We start from the raw sequence: 7,687 nt of genomic DNA on the forward strand, positions 1-7,687 counted from the left end.
ATGATGCCAGCGTCACAGGCGGTGGCTTTACCCACTACACCACAGCGTCGGCCCCAGGAGCAGGGATCTCAATTGAGAGCTCCCACGTGGGTGTCAGGAACCCAATCACTTGAGCCATCGCCTGCTGCCTCCCAAGACCTGAATTGGCAAGAAGCTGGAGTCAGGAGTTGGAGCCAAGAATCTAACCCAGATGCTCTAATATGGGACGCCAGATCTTTTAATTTCAACTGTTGCCAAATTTAATTTAATTTTTAAATTACTGCTTTTTAAAAATATGCATCCATTACTGGGCAGTTAGGAAAGCAGTTAATTTTTAAGAAAGATTTATGTATTTATTTGAAAGGCAAAGCAACAGAGATCAAAGGAAAGACACACACACACACACACACAGAGGTCTTCCATCCACTGGTTCACTCCCCAGATGGCCACAACAGCTAGGTCTGGGCCAGGCTGAAGCCAGGAGCCCAGAACTTCATCTGGATTTCCCACATGGGTGGCAATGGCTCAAGTTCTTGGGCCATCATCTGCTGCTTTCCCAGGCACATTAGCAGAGAGCAGCATCAGAAGTGTAGTAGCTGGGACTCGAACCTATACTCTCATAGGGGATGCTGGCATTGGAAGCAGCAGCTTAACCCACTGCACCACAGTGTTGGCCTAGAGCAATTAATTTTTTTTTAAAATATTTATGTATTTATTTGAAAGGCAGAGTTAGAGAGGCAGAGGCAGAGAGAGAGAAAGAGAGGTCTTCCATCTGCTGGTACACTCCCTAGATGGCTGCAACGGCTGGAATTGGGCCGATCCGAAGCCAGGAGCCAGGAGCTTCATCCGGGTCTCCCACGTGGGTGCAGGGGCCCAAGGACTTGGGCCATCTTCCCCTGCTTTCCCAGGTGCGTTAGCAGGGAGCTGAAATGGAAGTGGCTCCGTGCTCTGATAAGGGATGCTGACATCGCAGGCGGTGGCTTAACTGTGGGGAGCAATCCGGACTAGACTAAGTTACTCGAATTAGGACTTATTCTATGCATCTGCTCTCCCACAATATGGCGCTGGGAGAGAAGTAAACAGCTTTCGCACAGCTGCCTCCAGTTCAACCAATTAACTGTAGGACTTGATCCTGATTGGAGAGCAGCGTACTCGGCGTGTGGGCAGCCGAGTTGGGATTGGCGGAGGAGGACTATAAAGGAGGAGAGAAACGGCATGTACCAGGAACATCTATGGGGAACATCTAAGGGAACCCGTGCAGCCCCCGAGAAGAGCCGGCTGGCGGTGTGCCGCTCCCCTGCGGAAGTGGGGAATGTGGCCAGGGGGAACTGCCCTTCCACGGAGGTGGAAGGGATAGTAGCCAACCCGGGAAGAACCAGCAGCAAACCCGGGGAGGGCCGAGCAGACGAAAGAACAGCGCAGGGTCCTGTGTCGTTCCTCCATGAAGAGGGGGAGCGACATAATGGTGCCGTGACTCGGATAGGAAACCTAGCTCGGATAGGAAACTTAGGACGGATATGAAACTTAGGAGGGAAGAAACGGGAAGAACTAGGGAAAATATCGGAGAGAGAAACTAGCAAACAGCCTAGGGAAAAGCCGGACGAAAAGGGTGCCGGAAGAAGCTATTGAAAGCCTAGGCATAGACTCGGATACGGACTACAGGGGGAAGCTGGGAGAAATCTCTAAGGTCGAAAGCGAAAGTGAAAGCTAGAACAAACAGACTCAGATGCGGACTGTGGGGAGAGGCCAGGAGAAATGAGGGAGGAATATCGTTGGAAGAAAACTTAGGGAAACATACCGGGTAGAGAAAAATGTTAGGGAAATTGAAGCCGCAGGGGGCAGGCCGAGGCGGATACGAAAGCCACTTTGGGATTCCCAAGTTAGCCCGGGAATAGGGGGCGAAAAGTTGAAACTAGAAGCTGAGACGCAAGCCAGGTTGGGATCCGTCTGATTAGCCCGGGGAGCAAAGGACGGGAAGCCAAACCGTGGGGCGGAGACGTACGCTGGGTTGAATTTGCCAGGCTAGCCCGGGGAACTTGGATTGAATGCTAGTGGTGGAGACGCAAGCTACGCTGTGTTACTCGCGGAAGCCGCCGCGTGCAGAGAGAGCACGGGGCGTGAATAGATAGGGAACGCTGGCGTAGGCCGTGGTTCAGACGCGAAAGGGTTAAGCGTGGAGCCCGCGACCGAGCCGCGCAAAGCCGGGAAGCTGCGCAGATGAGAGAGGCGCGCGGGCTGAAGCGGCGAGGTGCCGGGAAGCTGCGGGGATAAGAGAAACAGAAGTTTGGAAGTGAAGTAAAAGAGAAATGGGAATGCTGGAAGATAGAAGTGAAATGGGAGAGGTAGGAATGCCCGGAGATAGAGAAATAGAGAAAAATAAGGCCTCCCCTCAACATGCCAATTAGAAGGCTTGGATTCGGTCTGCCCGATTAGTGAGGCGATGAGCACCTGGGCGGCTAGCCGCAGGTCACCGAAGACAGGCACGAATTAACATCAGTAAAGCTTCCCCACAATGCAACAATTAGGAGGCTTGGATTCGGTCTGCCTGATTTAAGGCGGTAAGCGCCAGCAAAGCTCGACCAGAGTATGAGCTGCAGGTCACCGAAGATAGGCACGAACCAACACTAATAAGTCTCCCCCACAATAAGGCAATGAGAAGGCTTGGATTCGGTTTGCCTGATAGGTTTTGTAAGCCCCTGCAGGCAGAGCAGAGCATGCGCTGCAGGGCACCGAACACAGGCACGCATCAGCGCCTAAAAACCTCCTCACAACATGGCGAAGAGAGGACCCGGATTCGGTTTGCCTGATAGGACTTGTAAGAGCCTGTGGCAACTCTAGCAAGTAGAGCAGAGTGTGTGCCGCGGGACACCGAAGACAGGCGCGTATCAACGCTAAAAAATAAAAAGAAAGGGGGATCTGTGGGGAGCAATCCGGACTAGACTAAGTTACTCGAATTAGGACTTATTCTATGCATCTGCTCTCCCACAATATGGCGCTGGGAGAGAAGTAAACAGCTTTTGCACAGCTGCCTCCAGTTCAACCAATTAACTGTAGGACTTGATCCTGATTGGAGAGCAGCGTACTCGGCGTGTGGGCAGCCGAGTTGGGATTGGCGGAGGAGGACTATAAAGGAGGAGAGAAACGGCATGTACCAGGAACATCTATGGGGAACATCTAAGGGAACCCGTGCAGCCCCCGAGAAGAGCCGGCTGGCGGTGTGCCGCTCCCCTGCGGAAGTGGGGAATGTGGCCAGGGGGAACTGCCCTTCCACGGAGGTGGAAGGGATAGTAGCCAACCCGGGAAGAACCAGCAGCAAACCCGGGGAGGGCCGAGCAGACGAAAGAACAGCGCAGGGTCCTGTGTCGTTCCTCCACGAAGAGGGGGAGCGACACTTAACCTGCTGCGTGCGCAGCGCCAAGAAACTGGCCCCTTGCCACTTTTAAAATGGGTGATAAGAAATGTTAATCATTTACCTGCAGTTAGAAAGCCTCTCCTTGAGGTGGCTGTCAAAGCACTGGACCAACCCTTGAGTAAAAAGGAATCAGGATCAGGAATTGTGCGCGGCCGCTGGGGGCGCACATCCTCACATAGAAAGTTAGGTTGTGTTTCCTGGTCTTTGTCAAAAGGAGTTGAATGGATAAACTGGTGCATGCCCACACCGAAGGTTCTTAGGTACTAAGAAGAAAAAAGCTACCATGGCCCGCGCTGTGGCACAGCACGTTAAGCCACTGCCTGCAGTGCCAGCATCCCATATGGGCGCCGGTTCGAGTCTTGGCTGCTCCACTTCCAATCCAGCTCTCTGCTGTGGTCTGGGAAAGCAGTAGAAGATGGCCCAAGTCCTTGGGCCCCTGCACCCGCGTGGGAGACCCGGAAGAAGCTCGCTCCTGGGTCCTGGCTTTGGATCGGCGCAGCTCCAGCCATTGCAGCCAATTGGGGAGTGAACCAGTGGATGGAAGACCTCTCTCTCTCTCTGCCTCTCTGTAACTCTTAAAAAAAGGAAAAAAGAAACTACCAAGCCGCAAAAGGCCAGGAAGAAAACCTCAGCGAAAAGAGCTCAGTGACAGAAGCCAGTCTGAAGAGGCGACACACTATAGGAGTCCAACTCTCCGACCTTCTGGAAAAGGCAAAACTGTGGAGACAGCCTGTTGCACAGGAGGCACGGAGAATGCACTGTCTATTTCTGTGACACAAGTAGCAGAAAGGAGCTTGGCTGTTTTCACCATAAGGGAAGGCTAAATGTTTGTTAGCTATGTTTACACTGTGCAGTGTGCACACGTATGGACTACCCCATGAGTACGTGCAATAGTCATGTGTTAGTTCAAAACAAATAAAAAACGGAGCGGGGGCACGCATCTGGCACAGTGGTTGTCGCCTGGGAAACCTGGAGCCAATCAACACCGGGGACCTGGCTGCTCCGCTTCTGATGAATGAGCCTGGGCAGGTAACAGGTGATGGCCCGAGTGCTTGGGCCCCTGCTGCCCACGTGGGCCATTCGGAGGAAGCTCCTGGCTTCCACCTGGCCCATCCCCAGGCTCTCGGGGTCATTTGGGGAGTGAACCAGCAGATGGAAGATCCCCTCTCTCCCTCTGCTTTTGAAATAAAGGTGAACTTTATAAAAGTGGAAGATATTATAGGAAGGGGATGGGAGCGGATACAAGATGGAAGCTCAGGATTTATATGTACTCGTCTACTTTTGTGCATGTTTGAATTTTTCATGATAAAAAAGAGTAGTTTGGGACAATGTCATTAGGAAATTTAATTGAACATTTTTCCCAACAGTTTGTATTTAATTTTTTTTATATTTATTTATTTGAGGGGCAGAGTTAGACAGAGAGGGAGAGACAGAAAGAGAGAGGTCTTCCATCCCATGGTTCATTCCCCAGATGTGTGCAACGGCCAGAACTGGACTCGATCCGAAGCCAGGAGCCAGGAGCTACTTCCGGGTCTCCCACGTGGGTGCAGGGGCCCGAGGACTTGGGCCATCTTCTACTGCTTTCCCAGGCCACAGCAGAGAGCTGGATCAGAAGAGGAGCAGCTGGGTCTTGAACTGGTGTCCATATGGGATGCCAGCGCTGCAGGAGGTTGTTTAACCCACTACACCACAGCTGGCCACAAGAGTTCTTTTTTTTTTTTTTTTTTTGACAGGCAGATTTAGACAGTGAGAGAGACAGAGAGACAGAGAGAAAGGTCTTCCTTCCGTTGGTTCACCCCCCAAATGGCTGCTACGGCCGGCGCGCTGCACCATTCTGAAGCCAGGAGCCAGGTGCTTCCTCCTGGTCTCCCATGGGGTGCAGGGCCCAAGCACTTGGGCCATCCTCCACTGCACTCCCTGGCCACAGCAGAGAGCTGGCCTGGAAGAGGAGCAACCGGGACAGAATCTGGTGCCCCGACCGGGACTAGAACCCAGGGTGCTGGCGCCTCAGGTGGAGGATTAGCCAGGTGAGCCACAGCGCCAGACAAGAGTTTTTTTTTTTTTTAAGATTTATTTATTGATTTGAAAGGTAGAGTTACAGAAAGAGAAACACAGAGATAGTCCATCTGTTGGTTCACTCCCCAGATGGCCCCAGATGCCTGGGCCAGGCAGAAGCCAGGAGCCAGGGACTTCTTCGGGGTCTCCCACATGGGTGCCAGGGTCTAAGCACTTGGGCCATGCTCTGCTGCTTTTCCCAGGCACGTTAGCAGGGAGCTGGATCAGAAGTGGAGCAGCCGGGACTCGAACTGGTGCCTATATGGAATGCCAGCACTGCAGGTGGAAGCTTAACCTATTAGGCCACAGCTCGTACCCCGTATTTAATTTTTCTGATGTGATTACACATTACAAAGACAATGAACAACATTGTTCTCCACCAGGGCCCATTCTGACTCCTGAAATAATGTCCAGCGCACCTCTGAGCGCCGAGGGAGCAGATTAATGTTCTCGTGTCTCAAGGTGAATAAGGTCGGGGAGCCCGGGCGACCCCGCATCCAGAGCCTCTCCAAAGGCAGTTTGTATCCTGGTCAAGCGGGGGTGGGGTGGGGGTTCAAACAGGGCGGGACCTGCAGCCCCTCCGTCCCAGCTGGGGAGGCGTTGGGACATAAGGAACTTCAGCTTCCCTGGGGAGCCAGCTTGGCTTTCCCTCCTCTTTCCCTCCTCGCTGCTGGGTGGATGCCGCGCTGCGCGGTTGTTCAGGTTGCTAACTGTGCAAAGAAACCCCCCCCCCCCCCAGGTCCACCTGATGAACCGTGAGGATGTCGTGAGGGGCTACCATGGAAAAGGCGGGGCCGCCTGAATCACAACCTGCATCCACTCCTCGGCAGGAGCCAGAAGCTGCCTCCTTGGCAAGATGGGGTCCTGCTTGGATCCCTCCGTCCCTCCTGCCCAGTGCTCGCAGTGGATGCTGGGTCGTGGGGAGGCGGCGGCCCTCTAAGTACCCGCTTCCAGCATTGTGAGTGCCACACTGTGGCAGGGGGGACTCCCCGGGCCCCGTCCCCACCCCCTCCGCAGCGGGTGGGAGGGGTGGGGCCGGGAAGCACCCCCCTAAAGGATCTAGAACCCGAGTTTCACCTGTGTGGCGCCTCCTGTCCCCGTCTGAGGAAGTCCTTTCCTTCCAAGGACACCCAGGGCCCGCTGCGGGAGGGGGAGGAGGAGGAGAGAGGGAGAGGCAAGGAGAGGAAGGCAGCGCCTCTTCCGCCCCCCGCCCCCGCCCCCTGCCCCGACCCAGCGTCCCGGTGCCCAACGCCAGGCTGCACAAGGTTATTTTATTACTTCCTTTCTACTCTCTGCACACGAATGAGTAAACGGCGAAAAAGCAAACAGAACGCAAACATCCTGGACTTGCTGCGTGTCACAGAAACCGGGTGAAGGGGTGGGGGTGGGGGCCGTGGCTGGCGCCGGAAGACTCCCTCCAAGGCCACGGTCGCAATCGGAGGTCATAAGGGAGCCAGCCCCGCGCGGGTGCAGCGGCGGCCGGAGCAGCAGTGCACTTGAAAGCCAGCGCCCGGCACACCTGCTACCTCCCCCCCCCCCCACGCGGTTCCCTGTGGGCGTGGGCTCCGCGCAGCTTCCGCCGCAGCCGGCCCCTCCTCCAGCCCTGGGCCGCGAATTCAGGACTGGGAGAAAGGGACTCCAGCGTGTGCACACCGGGGGACCATTGTGTGCTAAGGAGGGGGAGGGGTGAGGAGGCTGGCGGGAGGAGCAATGGGGGTGGGGTGCGGGAGGGAGCGGAGGGAAGCCACACTAGGACAAAGAGCGTAGGGGCGGGAGGAGGGAGAGAGAACGAGGCCTGCCCATCACTCCTAGGATCAGAGCACCCGGCTTCTGCTTCGACTGACCCCAACGGATCCATAAGCTCCTTCGGAGTTGCAGCAGGCTTCAAACTTCTCTTCCTTGCACCCAGTGGCGTTCTAAATAATAGGCCCTCAGATCCAGGCGTGTTTTTTTCATTTTATAAAAAAAAAAAAAAAAAAGAGGCAGGCGATTGGTAAATGCCCACATCCCATATGGGAGTGCGTGAGTTCCAGTTCCAGTCTTCTGCTAATGCAGACCCTGGGAGGCAGCAGGTAGCCCATCAGTCAGCTGGGTCTCAGCCACTTATGTGGGAGACCTGGATGGAGTTCCTGGCTCCTGGCTCCTGGCTTCAGCGTGGTCCAGCCCTGGCTATTGTGGGCATTTGGGTAATGAATCAGATAGAAGATTCCTCTCTCTCTCTCTGCCTCTCAAATAAATAAA

At 54.7% G+C, this 7,687-nt stretch overlaps 1 long non-coding RNA gene across 1 annotated transcript; it reads right to left on the reverse strand.

Moving 5' to 3' along the window:
- Positions 1–707: 707 nt before the first annotated feature.
- LOC127484842 (uncharacterized) lies at positions 708–7,033 on the reverse strand. The gene is made up of 3 exons (XR_007912013.2): positions 6,524–7,033; positions 3,453–3,504; positions 708–964 (listed from the first exon to the last, which is right to left on the reverse strand). It is a non-coding gene; the product is annotated as an uncharacterized lncRNA (long non-coding RNA).
- Positions 7,034–7,687: the final 654 nt, after the last annotated feature.

Source organism: Oryctolagus cuniculus, chromosome X (genome assembly GCF_964237555.1).
Source record: "Oryctolagus cuniculus chromosome X, mOryCun1.1, whole genome shotgun sequence".
NCBI lineage: Eukaryota > Metazoa > Chordata > Mammalia > Lagomorpha > Leporidae > Oryctolagus > Oryctolagus cuniculus.